The sequence below is a fragment of the Eleutherodactylus coqui genome, chromosome 2 (genome assembly GCF_035609145.1).
Source record: "Eleutherodactylus coqui strain aEleCoq1 chromosome 2, aEleCoq1.hap1, whole genome shotgun sequence".
NCBI lineage: Eukaryota > Metazoa > Chordata > Amphibia > Anura > Eleutherodactylidae > Eleutherodactylus > Eleutherodactylus coqui.
This window is the reverse complement of record NC_089838.1, coordinates 159,306,033-159,319,804: the sequence shown is the minus strand read 5'-3', so window position 1 is coordinate 159,319,804 and position 13,772 is coordinate 159,306,033.

Genomic DNA, 13,772 nt, shown 5'->3' with positions numbered 1-13,772 from the left:
GAAGAGATGAAATTCTTGTACAATACTAGATTGTATTTGGGCTGCCCAAAGCATTTTAATAACACTGTCGAACAGGATGTTTAACACAAACAATTCAAACCATACCGAAAGAAATAAGTGACTGGTGAGAAACTCGAAGTCCAAAGTCTTGCCGTGTCTACAATAAAAAGATGACAGTAGACCCCTGATGTGAGAAAAGTAAGACAAAGTGAGTCCTGGTCTACAGTGAGGGAATCAAGTTTTTCATTTAGAAAAGCAGTAGTAGAACTGTTATGCTAGGTAAATGATATACAGTAAGACTCAGACCTCAGTCACATTGCAGGCCCATGAACACAGAGTGTGTCCAGCAGTACGCAGAACTCTGACTGCACAGGAAGCATGTGTACACAAGACTAGTGTCCCATGGGAGTAACATGACTGCATTTTAGGGTTTGTATTATGGTTACAGAAATTGGACTTCCTGTGTCACAGAACATGTTAGAACTGGACGTATACGTTAACGCCGTTAAGCCTCCATAGACTGGCTTGCCTTTAGCTTCCATGACAGACCTTTATGTCATTGGTCCTATGCCCACATCATACCGCTGAATTGAACATAATAATCATAGTGTTGATGAACAAGTGAAATTCGCAGGATTAGTGATATCTCACCTATGAGAGAGAAGTTACCATAACATTTTTAGGACACAATTTTACCAAAATTTAGAAGGAAATAAACTAATGAAACTACAGTATATCAGTCTGGAAAAGGTTACAAAGTAATTCCTAACACTGTGGAATGCTTAGGAACCCACAATCACACATGGTGGTGATGGTTGGAACAAGTTTCTTTTAGTGGCATACACATAACGATGATTGTTATCAACCATCTTTTCCAATTATGTTATTAAAGGGAACCTGTGAAGTCCACAACTCTGCCCAGGCTGCAAGCAGCGTAGTATAGTGACAGACCTATTATTTCAGTGGTCTGTCACTTATGCCGATTGGTGAAGGTATTTTTGAAAAATTCTGTTTTAAACAGAGCAGCACACAGCTGGAGAGGAGTCTGATGTGACTCATTAATATTCATGCTTTAGTATATGGTGACTGCATTATATAGAGATATACTAAAGCTGGGCTGCTACATGTAAGACTATGTTCACATCATGTAAAGCTCCACTGATTGGTTCTTTTTTTACTCAGTTTGCTTCAGATTGGTTGCCTTTCAATCCAAAATAACAGAAACTGAACAGAATGGAGCTTTCTTTTTTTAACATTGCTCTCACTGGATGTCAAATCTAAATAGAATTTTTTCTTTTTACATCTATTTATGCTTTTGACAGCTCAATCTAATACAACTGCACATGTGCAGTTCTTAACTAGAGTGACATTTCAAACCAGCAAAAAAATGTATCCAACAAAAACTGATCATAATGGATGTAAAAATCGTGCAAACTGAAACAATCTTTCTTATTAACTGATCAGTTTGCATTCATTATTTGTTGTGAAAAGAAATAAAGACAAATCCTTTAATAATGGTTAAAAGAGGGGTGCATGGCCTTTTCTGGTCCAAGTACCACATTGAACAACTTCCAAGGGCTGCAAAAAAACTTTAACAGCTGTTACCATTTGAAACAATCATGGCGTATCAAAAGTATAAGCTATAAATATCTGATGGTACAATGTCCATTGAATTCAACTGGAGCAGCGCCTGCAGTACCAACATGTGCCACTGCTCTATGGTCAATGCATTCAGCTTCCTGCACTGACCAGTAACAGTTGCCTCAGGAATCTACTAATCGGCAGAGATCTGAGCAGCAGGTCCCCGTTGATCATTTATTGATGACTTGTTGGTCAGCAATAGGAAATAATAAAAAGAAAATTCCAGAATACCCATTGAAGTGACTCACAGGTAATATCCTCTGGCCTCCTTTTTCTTCTCTATCAGGTCCAAACCTTCATGACCTCTTTCAGCTAATTCTTGGCTCTGCAGAGTTTGTGGCCCAGACATCCTTGTCTCATCTCAGAATAGCAGCACCATACGCACTGCATCACCTGAAAATAGTGCTACTCATTGTGTCCCCAGAAATAAATCATAATACACACTTTGTCCCCTGAAATTAATTAGCATTTTTACTTCTCTACAGGGTCCCAGTGGTTGGCCACAGCAATTATATACTCAGAGAATTTAATTGTATTTTTAGCAAGTGAAATGGTGACAGGTGTTACAAAGGACACTGAAGAAGGTGAAGAAAAGGGGGACTCGGGTAAGGGGGGGGAGGAGGGGGTCAGGGTAGTGGAACAAGGATTAGGAATCACCTGTCCAGTTTAGTCAAGGACCTGAACTAATCAAGGAGACCGACCACAGACTCCGTTCAGTAGATGGTAGGCCATGAGTGTCTCGTCAAGGCGCAATGGCACCGTCAACAAGCTAGGCATTCAATCCTGGTGAAGAGTGAAATTGTATCCACACCGCCCATGTAATATAGAATTTGGTAAATCTCAAATCGTCTTTCACATATAGCGCTTCCATATATTTTAGGTTATCCAATGACTCCAGCCACATCAGCCTTGTGGGAGAGATGGTGGAACTCCATTTCCTAGGGATAACTTGCCTCATGGCCAGTAGAAGAGAACTCAGCAGAGAACTCTTTATTCGGGCCAGTGAGCCTGTAATCATTGACAACAACGCGATTTCAGGAGTGAGGATAATTCCAGAGATGGTTAAACAGTGCACCTTTAGCTTGCCTCTGCTCCTGAGCTGTGTGCCTTTTATTCTTCTTTCTGACAGAAATTTTTCTCACATGGAAACAGAGGTAGACAGAGAGACAGGCTGCGATAGCAAGCGACACTGTGGTATTGGAGCGCAGATCAATTCACAAAGGAGGGCATCGAGCATTGCATTGTGATTGGACCGTGAGTCAAAATTGGCTTCAATAAACACTGGATGTGTGTACATGTGAAATGACTGTTCGGGATTATGCATGCCTGCTAGTCACGCAACACCATTCTGCAGTGCACTAGTAAAGTCAGGCTTGAACATATAGAAAAAGGACTGAGACTTTAATGTAAGTGAGCCTGGGCTTTTGGGGACTCTCCTTAAGACCTCATGTCCATGGGCGGATCGTATTCTGCATGCGGATTTCCGCAGCGGAAGACCTGCAGAAACCGTTTGCGGGTGATCGTGGATGTAATAGTTTTTCCATGCAGATGTACTGTGGATCATCCGTGGGGAAGAAGATTCGAAATCCCACCTTTCAGCTTTTCTGCCACCTCCCTAATTGATTTTAACCTTCAAATCCACAGTGCATCTGCAATTGTATTTACGGATGCTATACGGATCATCCACACTCATTGACTTTTATTGAGCCCATCCGCACGGAATCTGCACTGAAATGGAGCATGCCGTGATTTGTTTTCCGCACCAAATGGTCTGCAAATCAAACCCGCATGCTTAAATTTAGGGGCACTTTGAATTGCGGATCTCCTGCAGATTCCGCAAATCAAATCCGCCCATGGACATTGGGCCCAAGTATTTACAAAATCCTCTGGCTGTGATCAGTTTTGGGGATATTTACAGACTGTGTGGGGCAAAGCGCAGTTACTGATTCACTAGAGGCAGTTTATGCCCTTTGTTCTATCTTTGTTGTATGTTGTTGATTTTATAATTAAGTGTTGAACTACATACCATAAGTAAAAAATAAGGTTATTTCTAGTTAGTGGTAGTCTGGATTGTAAAACAGGTATGTAGGATTTACGTATTATCTTAACCAGGGCCGTATCTAAAAGCTCGGGGGCTCGGGTGCAAAAGTTCAGCTGGGTGCCCCTTCCCTCCATGCCATACCCGTACCCATACCTAAACCATGCTAATTTACATACATGATCTAGCCCCTTTGTGTAAGATTTCTAAACATGACTCATTTCCTGGACTACATAAAAATCTGCTGGTAGCCGTCTTAGGCTACTTTCACACGCGAGATTTGTGCGTTGCAAGGTGCACAAATATGAATCCTATTCTTTTGAATGGGGTCATACACTTGAGTGATTTTGTTCCCTGCATCACATGAAAATATTGTCGTATGTCCTATCTTTGGGTGTTCCCTTGGAACACCTCTCATTACTTATTGTTTTTAATGAGGCCAGCACAGCATTACACGGCGTATGACGTGCATGAGAGTGTGATGCGATGCAAAGTTTACCCATTAAAAACAGTGGGAAAGACTCTGCAATCCTCCACCACAGCTAAAAGCATCGCTACTTCCCCGATGCTGGTTTTAACACAAAAACCCCTCACATCCATGGGGACATCGCACGTTGGCGAGCATGATATGGGGCAGAGTTTCACGGCCTGATATCAGACTCACCCGTGTGAAATTAGCCTAAGGCCGGCTGCATGCGGATGGATTTGCATTGCAGAATCTGGAGCGGGCATCCACCTCTTGGTTCCACAACAAATACCACCCATAAACATGCTATGGAAAAGTGTTTTTTCCTGTACATGAGCAGAAATCAATAGCAATTTTCCGCTTGTGGAAGAAAAATCTCTGCATACTCTATTTGAGCTCCATTGAGCTCCATTGAGCTCAATGCAAGCTGCCAGACCCATTGCTCTTCCGCAACGACATTGCAGAAAGGTCGCGGGCACCCGCGTCATCACCTAGTGACGGCGCAGGAAAAGTAGTTATCTAATAAAAAAAGCAAACAACTGTACTGCGCAGGTCTGATGCCTCGCCATGCAGACCATCCGCAGTACATAAAGAAGGAGAAGAAATGACAGGTACGCGCGGATGCCATCCGGGCACAGGGTTGGATTCCGCTGCGGGCTCCCGCATGCAGAATCCAACCCAGTCGTGTGCCGCTGCCCTAAGGGCTCAGTCACACGAGCGCATCGGCACCCGTACACATTCGCCGATGTGCCCGTGTGACTGAGCCCTTCCTACAGGAAGAAGATGGCTGTACCTTAAGACGGACGTCTCTCTGCAGGTCACATGTTCTTTCTCCTGGCGCTGCAGAGAGACGTCCGTCTTGAGGTACGGCCGTCTTCCTCCTGGAGAAACACGGGCGCCGATGCGCCCGTGTGAGTGAGCCCTTAGGCTGTGTTCATGTTTTTTGTTGCATTTTTTAACCACAATTAAAATCACCTGTATACAGTGATATCGGCCATGCTGGTGTAAGGACAGGTTCACAGCTGCGTGGGGACCTCTGGCCGGAGATTCCATCACAGATCCGGCACCAAATACCGGAAAAAAAGCGCTGCACGCCACGCTTTTTCTTCCTTCCAAAAGCCGGGCGGAAGTAGGATGGATCCCATTATAGTCAATGGAGTCTGTCCGAAGCTGTTTGGTTTTGTCCATAGACAGGCGCATTGAGCCGCTGGGATTCCCCTATCTTGCTTCCCAAATGGAACAGGAAAGCATAATCCTCGAGTGCAGGTGTGAAACCACCCAAAACTGGGTATCTTCTGTATAAAATTATGTGTGTACAGCTGGTAGAAGCTATATATCCTGCATATAGTAATATTACCCATGCTGATATAAACTGGGCTAGGGTATACCAGCATGGTATATATCACTGTATACAGAATGTATAAGTTATACCAGCTGTACATATGTAATTATATACAGGAGATCTCCAGATTACACCAGCATGCTCTATATCACTATATACAGTAGATGTACATCCCCCTGTATATAGGGATATGGACCATGCTGGTAATACCTGTGTATGTCCTGTATATTATTATATATGTACAGCTGGTATAACTTATACCAGCTATACATATTTAGGTACACTCCCCGCTCTACTCACCTCTGGAACGATGTCTGAGCCGCCAGTAAATGAAAGTGAAGGACCTTTGGAGCTCATGTGACCCGCGTTGCTATGCCACCAAAGGTTCTCCTGCTCTTTTATTTACCCGCTGTGCATGCATCGCTCCGGAGGTGAGTAGAGCGAGGACCTAGCCCCTCCCCCTGGTAATCGTTGGCCGTCAGTGCACTAATAGACTGCAGCTGTTACCACTTACAACTGCAACCTATAGCTGGAGGACTGCTCGCCGTGGGAGTCTGCAGCCTGTAATTGGCTGCCACCCCCCCAGTAACAGCTCTCACCTCTGTGAGTGCCGACTTGCAGTGCTGCCTTCCTGCCTCACTCCTCTTCTATCCCTCCTCCTCCCGCAACCACACACTGTGGGTCGCAGCAATCACAAGGCCAACAGTGCTGGTAATGCACGCAATGTGCATTTAGAATATGGTGGAGCCTCTGGGACCCCCCCAGCACAGGGGCTGGATAGCCATTGCGACCCCTGCGACCCCTCATGGTACGCCAGTGATCTTAATTGTGTTCCAGACAACTCCTGCGACGTATTCATAGAACGGCTTCTCCCTACACATCAGACTGCCAGGAAAGAGCAGCGCAGGCAAGAGATTAATCAACACAGCGCTGGGGAAAGGGTAGTGAGTTTGTAAGAATCAATACAATATATAAAGCAGGCTTTACTTAGAAAGTGTTATATGGGACAGCTGTGCCTGCAGCTGCACTACAGAAAACAGTGCAGGCACAGCTGGAGCACCTTCACCTGTTATATTGTAACCTAAATACAGATTTCCCTAGCAACATCTCCACCTAGCTGCATAGCAGAAGAGGGGTTTTCATTCAGTATCGTTCAGTGTTTCACATTCGCTATGTGAAACACTGAACGATCAGTGTTTAAACTAAACAAGAAGCGAACAATAAGCTTTATGCCGGCATAAAATGAATGACGAGTGAGAAGCTAAAGATTCTTGTTCGTCTTTCAGTGGTTGGCTTGTGCTTAGACCAAGAAATTATTGTTCACTTTTGCTTGCTGGAATGATTTTTTGAATGATAATTGTTCCATCTAAAAGCCCCCTTAGACTGCTGAGATTTAATGGAGAGTTTACTTTATCACTCTGCAATTTACCTGACATTTTATTTTCCTGAGTGAATACACTGGCGAAAAAACTATCTAACAGATTTGCAGATTTTCTCCTCATCACCCTCCACAATTCTACCCTCATTACTTTTTAAAGGGCCAACACTTTTCATTTTAACTAAGTGTTACTCTCTCTGGAAATGAACCTCCTTGTCTGCACCTTTGCTGCTTTTATTTGCTTTTTAAATATGTTTTCCTTATAGCTTTATAGTGCTTCTTCACTGCCTTCTTGTTTTAGTAGTTTACATGCTTTCTTTTTGTTGTTTATTGCTCCCTTTACATCTTTATTTAGCCACATTGGTTTTCTCATATTCCTAGCTCTTTTATTCCTTTAAGGTATAAACCTCTTACAGTGAGTATCTAAGATGGTTTTAAAAATTTCCCATTTATTGCCTGTACTCTGATTTCTGGATTCATAATTCCAGTCAATAAGGTCAAGGGCATCTGTAAACTGGTCAACTTTTAAAAAGTGTAGTATTTTTGTGGGCCTCCCAACAATACACCCTTTTGAAAGACACGTGGAAATTTATTATATTATGGTCACTATTTCCTAAGTGCCCCCAACCTACACCCCTGTTATTTTGTCATGTCTGTTGATTAATATTAAGTCCACCATGGCTCTCCCTTTAGTTGAGTCCTGTACAAGCTGGAAAGGGGAATTATCTTTAGTTATTGACAGAAACTTGTTTCCTTTATGAGATCCACAGGTTTCAGTTTCCTAGCTTATATCCGAATAGTTAAAGTCCCCCATAATAATTATGTCATTGTGATTTGATACTTCATCCATTTGCCTCAATGATAGATTTTCAGTGTATTCTGTTATATTTGGTTATAGCAAACTTCTATGAGAATTTTGTTATTGTTTTCCCTCCATGTATCTATACCCATAAAGACTCAACAAGTTCATTACCTTCACATATATCTTCACATAGTGTGGGCTTTAAAAAGGACTTTACATAAAAACAAACCCTTACCCCTTTTACGATCCTTTCTGCAGAAACTGTAACCCTGTAAATTAACTGTCCAGTCACAGCTTTCTTGCAACCAGGTCTCTGTTATTCCCACTATGTCACAATTTTGCTCAGACAATATTACTTCCAGTTGGTTCACTTTATTGGTCAGATTTTTAGCATTAGTCACCATACAGTTTAGCAATTTTTGGCTATTTTTTATTTTAAGTGTATCCCTATTACCTGTTCTAACTGTACTAACCCCTCCCATCGCCTCACCCCCATTTTTATTACTTGGTCCTAGATTACTGTCTATACTATCTTCCCCTCTATCACTGTAGTTGGCCTTACCCCAGTCCCTAGTTTAAACACTCCTCCAACCTTCTAGCCATCTTCTTCCCCAGCACAGCTGCACCCTCTTCATTTAGATACAGCCGATCCATACAGTAGAACCTATAGCCAACAGCAATCCTCCTAGTTCTCCAGGAACCCAAATTGCTTCTTCCTACACCAACTCTTGAGCCACCTCTTTACTTCCTTATTCTACCACTGCTTTTCTGATGTGGCGTTCGGTATAGATAGTATTTCAGAAAATACTGCTTCAGAGGTCCTTGCCCTAAGCATACATCCTACGTCTCTGAAATCATTTTTCAGGACTTTCCATCTACCTCCAACTTTGTCATTGGTGGCAATGTACACCATGACCACTAGGTCCTCACCAGCCCCTCCCAGTAATCTGTCAACCTGAGTCAAACTTGAGCAACAGGAAAACAGCACACTGTTAGACTATCCGGGTCTTTGCGGCAGATTGACCTGTCTGTCCCCATAATCATTAAGTTCCCTATTACTAGAATCCGTCTGGCCTGCTCTGCACTCCTATTCCACTTCTTATTGGAGCAAACATCCCCCTAGCAGTCATACTTCAACAGTGCTAACCCAGTAACAGCATTCTCTTCATCTGCCAACTTTGGAAACTTGCTTGGGTGTTCTAGTTCAGGATTAGCCTCCCTGACACTCATCCCTATACTTCACCTTCTGTCACCCAGCTAGCTGCCTGATCATTCTGCGCTCCCATGCTACTATCCACCTCCACATTTATCCCAGCGAGTGTCTACTCGGTGAGCAGCAAACTGCTTTCTATTTTGTCACTGGATCTCAGTATTGCAAGCTGCTTGTTTAGATCCATAATTTTGGCATTCAAATGTGCAACACGCTCACATCTCGTACAGCAGTATGCACCATCAAACAGCTGCTCATGTATTGCATACATGGCACAAGATGTACACTGGACAGCTTTGTCAATCATGGAGCACATTCTAAATTTGGATAGTACAGATAAAAATCAAGTAATACGTATAAAACAAAAGTAACAGTAAATAGCTATAAGTGACTCCCTTCTAAAATCCCCAACTCTAAAGTCAACTGATGTTAAGTCACATACTTAAAAACAAACCACACTCACAGCTCGCACATTCGCTGTTTTGTTTGCTTTAAACAGCTCTCAGCAGTAGTAACTCCTCCAATGAATCCTCTTTTTGAAAAAGATGGGGCACTTAGGACACCCAGCAATGCAGCTGTTGATGGGCCAGGAAGAGAAGTTGAGCAAGTGGTGGGGAGTGAGTGCAAGCTAAAGAAAACAGAGCAGCTAGCCACAATCAGTGATCTGTAAGTGGACTAGGGGCAGCTATCATCCATTTTCTTACAGTGGTCCTCTGTCTGATAGAGGAAAACAGCCATTCACTGTGAGAAGCCCTCAGCCTCCTTACAGATCACTATATAATTGTGGCCTGTGCAAAGGGATGTGGTCTGTGATTTAGTAATTGAATAGTTAAAAATAATTGCTAAGGCTTTATAGTAACTAAGAGTTAAATTTACTTTCTCTGCTTAAAGGGGTTGTCAGGTTACAATATGCTTATTTAACCCCTTCCCTCTATATGACGTAAGGGTACGTCCTGGAGGCGGGGTACTTCCCGCAACTGGACGTACCCTTATGTCATGGGGATAGCGCGAGATCATAAGAGATCTAGCACTATCCGGCAGCAGGAGCTGGCTGTCACTGCAACAGCGGGGGTGCATCGCTCCCTCTGTGATGTTACCAGGCTCTCGCAATATAATCACAGAGAGCCCGGCAGGTTGCCATGGTAACAGGGCACCACCTACAGGCGTCCTGTATTACCACTGCCTATGATCACTGTAATAAGCGATAAGGCATTGCAGGAGAGAAGTCCTGCAATGCCTTATCATAGCGATCATCAGTGGTATGGTGTAAGTTCCCCAGAGGGACACAAATGGTGTAAAAAAAATGATAATAAAAATGTTAAAAAAAACTTTTTGGGGGCTTTTTCTCATATTAGCATAAAAAAATAATCCCACATATTTGGTATCGTTGTGTCTGTAATGACGTGTACAATAAGTTTAACACGCTTTTCATCCTGCACGGCAAAAAGCGTAAAAAAATTATAAAAAACTGATGCAAAATGCAAATTTTTAGCATTTTGCTTCCCAAAAAACGCAATAAAAGCGATCAAAAAAGCTGTATGTACCCCAAAATGGTACCAATAAAAACTATAGCTCGTCTCGCCCTCACAGAGCTCCGTACATAGAAAAATAAAAAAGATTTTAGAAAAAAAAAGATTTCCAAAAAACTGGTTTTTATTGCAGAAAAGTGGAAAAACCTAAAAATATATATATGAATTTTGTTATCATTGTAATTGTACCTACCGGCAGAAAAAATGTATTATGTCATTTATGCTGCATAATTAACGCTGTAAAAAAAAAATCTATGACAGAATTGATGCGTTTTCTCTCCCTGCGATCATAAAAAAAATAATTTTACAATATAGTCTATGTACCCAAAAACAGCACCAACAAAAAATACAGTTCGACAAGCAAAAAACAAGCCCTTATATGGCCGCGTCGATGGAAAAATAAAAAAGTTATGGCTTTTGAAAAATGGAGATTAAAATCTGCCAAAAATCGATGCGTCCTTAAGCCCAAAATAGGCCATGTCCTTAAGGGGTTAAAGGGGTTGTCCAGGGCTACAAAAACATGGCTGTTTTCTTCCAAAGACAGCACCACCTTTGTCTGTGGGTTACGTCTGGTATTGCAGCTCAGCTCCTATTCACTTAAATAGACAAGGCTATTGCTGTGTTTTGAAGAAAGCAGCCATGTTTTTCTAACTCTGGACCAGGAGCATCGCTAGCACTAAACATCCCGATCCCAAACCCCAGACCTCTAGACCAGTGCCTCGGATCCCCGGGCGGGATGCTGAAACAGTTGATATTTACGGTAGAGCTTTACCAATCTCTGTCACAAAAACACCATATAATATAGAGAAAACAATAAACTTAATACTCACCTAACTGCTGATCAGTGCAGTACTGATATCACTACGCCTCCTGTGCTGGGAGAGAAACAGTGCAAGAAAGAAAGAGGACGCTGCGCTGATCAGTGGTTAGGTATTATGTTTATTATATTCTCTGGAGGCACACCACTGGGGGCCTTATTATTACTGCATAGGGGGGCAAGCCTCAGGTGGCCTTATTATTGCTACTGTATATACTGTAAGAGGGCACTCCAGGGCATTTTTATTAAAATAGTCCTCAATGGGGACTATTAATAGAATATAAGGGAGCACTGTAGGGGGCTGTTATTACTATTTAAGGGTGCACTTGCAGGGAGGAATTATAAACTTAAAAAAGGCACACAGGGGGCATGATTAATGTCCAATGGGCAAAAGAGAGCACTATTAATAGAAGGCACACAGGAACAATTATTATTTTCAATGGAGCAATACTGTTGGTGTTATTACTATTTGAGGGCACAAGGGGCATTATTACTGTGTGGGGGCACAAAGGAGGTACTAATATTGTGTGGTGTAGGTCTAAGAATAACATTATTACTCTATGGGGTACAAGCTTTGGTACTTTTACTCCGTGGTGTACTAATAATGTCTATGGCACAATATGGGAACAAAAAAAATTTGGGCGGGCTCAAGGGCCCACCAGGGTTAATGTGGCACAATATGGGGCACTATTTTCAGGGGTACTAACTGTGGCATTATTCTTGGGGGATAATCATAGATGGGACACTCTTATTTCTGAAGTATAGTATTTGCGGGCACCATATCACATAGCAGGTACAATAATAGGGGCAGATAGGGCAGTGACAAGCACAGAAATGGGAGTAGCAGTGGGATGAATGGTTTGTGTAGGTTGGTAAAGGTGTTTGGACTGCTGGAAAAGTGAGGAGTCAAAGATATCGGTATTGCAAATTTTGCAGAAACAAGTTATCACAGAAAGTATATCACTTATTAATTCCTTAGAGTGCCTGTGCACAGCTGGTATCTACCACTATGTGGCCACTTACAAAAACATGCAGGAGTTCCAACTTAAATAGCTGAGCATTTTCATCATTGTATATCCATGGAGGGCTACTCCAACACTAAGTACAATCACAGCCAAACAATAATAATGAGTTAACAGAGTTTGCCTTTCTAAAAACGTCAGTTTGCAACATATTGTCAGAATCTTTTTTAATGACAATATCCAAAAACTCAATACGAGATCTATTGTATTGACATGTTAATTTGATATTCCAATCATTAAGATTAGACATAAATTCCAATAATTCTTCCTCTTACCTTTGTGAAATTAACAACAAATCATCAATATAATGCAGCCATTATAATATATGGTCTGCAGATAGTATACTCTCGCCGTGTAAAATCTCCCTCTCCCAGAAGCCTAAAAAGAGATTAGCATATGAGGGCGGACAAGCTGCCCCCATAGCAGTCCCCTGGTTCTGAACAAAAATCTTATCTTTGAAAGTAAAATAATTATGTGTTAAAATAAACCTCAAAAGCTGTAAAGTAAAAACACGTAAATCACTGTCTTAGTTAGTTGTCCCTAAGAACAAGCAGGCCACCTCCCATCCATCATGATGTCTAATGTTGGTATATAATGATTCAATATCAGCTGACACCAAAAACATTTGCAAAGAAAGGAAGCACCCCTAGGGTATACCTGACTAAATGAACAATTACCTATATATATATATATATATATAATTTATTTTTTTTCTTTATACAGCTTGCCTAGCTAATATATACTTAGTTCTTCTATGGACTTATTCAAGATCTAGTTCAGCCACCTATTCCTTTATTTTAAAGTGTCTGTCATTTTTCGAGTGCATATATGTTAATAAAGTATACATTTTTATCATTCTGTGTTTGGGAGGGTATAACTATTAGGCTATTTTCTTGCCCCTGGCAATTTTTTTTACACCAAAAATACGTCCAGCTTCATATAGATCCAATCTAGTCTAAACAAGACGTCTTTAGTGTCCTAAACATAGGAAGACAAATAAATGACAAGCTGTTTCAAATACATGAAAAATAGTGGCAGCATCAAGGGTGTAAAGTAAAAATCAAGAACTCTTTATTGCTTCATGTTATAAAAAAGCAACGTTTCGACCAGAGGTCTTTATCATAAAGGCCTCTGGTCAAAACATTGCCTTTGCCACTATTTTTTATGCCTTTTAGAGATGAGCGAGCATACTCGCTAAGGGCAATTACTTGAGCGAGCATTGTCCTTAGCGAGTACCTGCCCGCTCGGAAGAAAAGATACGGGTGTCAGCAGGGAATGGAGGGGAGATCTCACCACTCACCTGCGCCGGCACCCGAATCTTTTCTTCCCAGCGGGCAGGTACTCGCTAAGGACAATGCTCGCTCGAGTAATTGCCCTTAGCGAGTATGCTCGCTCATCCCTAATGCCTTTGGATTTACTGTGGGAATTTGGAGGTCCATGATCCCCGAACGGTGGATGTGCATGGATTAATACCTTTACTTCCTTTGGAACTATATTTGAGTGCAAATCAGTTCACATAAACCTCCA